The sequence below is a fragment of the Arachis ipaensis genome, chromosome B09, assembly GCF_000816755.2.
Source record: "Arachis ipaensis cultivar K30076 chromosome B09, Araip1.1, whole genome shotgun sequence".
NCBI lineage: Eukaryota > Viridiplantae > Streptophyta > Magnoliopsida > Fabales > Fabaceae > Arachis > Arachis ipaensis.
In genome coordinates, this window is record NC_029793.2 from 2,141,076 (window position 1) to 2,143,281 (window position 2,206).

Genomic DNA, 2,206 nt, shown 5'->3' on the forward strand with positions numbered 1-2,206 from the left:
AATTAAATCTAAAAAATATCATTATCAAACAAAATAATTTTTATTTATTTTTTATAATTGGTTCAAACTCTCGACTCTAATGGAAAGAAAACAACTAATTAGTGCTTACAAGATACTAGAAACACTTATTCCCCAACTAGAATCACAAGTAAAACAGACAAATTTTGAATATTAAACCTAACATTCAGATAAAAATTTCTCAAAAAAACGCAACTCGCAATATATATATATATATATATATTTGGTTGCTCACAGTATTTTCCAGCCCGATAGGCCAATAACTAATCCGTTGCGGATCGGAGCTCCATTTAAGGGTCTGCTGCTGGCCAATGAGTTGCTGCATGCACAAGGCGGAATTCGAACTCCCGACACTTGCTTAAGCGGACGAGTGAGCTGACCACTTGACCAACCCAAGTTGGTTTCCAAAATATATCTAAAACAACTAAAAAATATACTATACTCTTTTATTACTATCACTCGAATTAATTTTCTTATAGAAATCAATCCGTCTCAAAAAAATTTAGTAGAATAAAAATTTTTTAGGAACTAAATATTCAATCTAAAAATTTTTAATGGAGTAAGTTAAAATAATCAGTTGAAGTTATTTTTTATAATTATATGATTAATCTTATTAGCCTTACTCATCATAATACCAATGACCTTTGGTGCTAACAAAAAAATGTGATTTTTAACAAAAGCATGGCTCTAAATTAAACAATACTGCTAAGTCAACAAACTATGAATAAGGCCCACAAAAAGAGCATGTATGTAACGTAATTCCAAAACAAAATTAAAAATAAAAAAAAAGAATGTCCCAAGATCTTATCAATCAAAGAAACCATGAACCTTAGAAAGGCCCTTTGACCACACCATTTAGTTATGTAAACCAAAATTCGAATTGCAACCCCACAAAGAAAATAGAATATATATCAATGTATATAACAAAAAGAAAAATAATAGAGAAAAAAAAAAAAGAGATTTGGCAGCTAGCTATTGGACAATGTGGAATCCTAGTCAGCATAATTTGGTAGCATGCAATGAATATTCGTACCATAAAAATCATATAATTTGGCCCACAAATTATCCCAATAACAACCACGAGGGGATACAAGTCACTTTCATGTCCATATTACTATCTCAATCAAAGAGAATTTTGACAGTCAACAATCAACATACTTCGAAAAATAGTAGCTGCTTTATCATTTGAATATTCTTTTTTATTATTATAAAAAAAAGAATAAAAAATTAAAGTAGGAATTAAGGAGGAGATATGAGCCAAAGCTTAGTGCTGATGATAAAATTCTTACTGCATGTTAATTTTACCACAAAAATTATTAATAAAATTTTATCAAATATGATAGTGTTATGTTTTTTTGAAAATTAATTTGCTATTAAAAATAAAAATATCTAAATCTTAATTTCTAAAGTCTAAATTTAAATTATTAATATAAAATATATAATGAGTTAAGATTTGTATAAAATATAACAAATGAGGTATAATTAACCATTCATGTGGTTTCTTCTATGATTTTAAGTTTTGAAACTAAGATTGAATCCAGTTTATTCTAACGTGTTAAAGATATAATTATTTATGTATTTTTTTATTTAAATTTTTAGAAAAAATATTTTTATGACGCGTTAAAGGATGAGCTCTTAAATACATATGTATCATGGTTAATTTTAATATCATGTTTGTGTAAAATGTTTATGTTGGACCAAACTCCTACCATTAATCTAGCAAAGAAAACCTACCATTAAACGAAAAATAATAATAATTTTCTTTAGTATTAGTGATATTGTTTTGATTGTTTTTGGCTAATATTTTGTTGTTAGTAAATATTTTCGCAAATTCAACACGTATTATTACTCTAATACTAATTAATTGTTTGATTATTAAGCTAAGCTCTTATAGTCTTATTATTATTAATTTATTACTGTCTAAGAATTATAGATTAACAATATGGTGTGTACGTGTTAACTTTATTTCCATAATATATATTAGGTTAATTACTTGGTTGATGACATTTTTCCATATAATAAAATAAAAAATTGGCAAGTTCGCTTTATCCGGGCAAACTCTATAAAATTTATAGAGTTCGCTGGTCCGACGAACTTGCTTAAATTCTAAAAAAAAAATCGTATTTAAAAAATTAAAGTCTAAAAATCATGTTTGAAGAAATAATAATTTTTTTATTTTATTATAGAA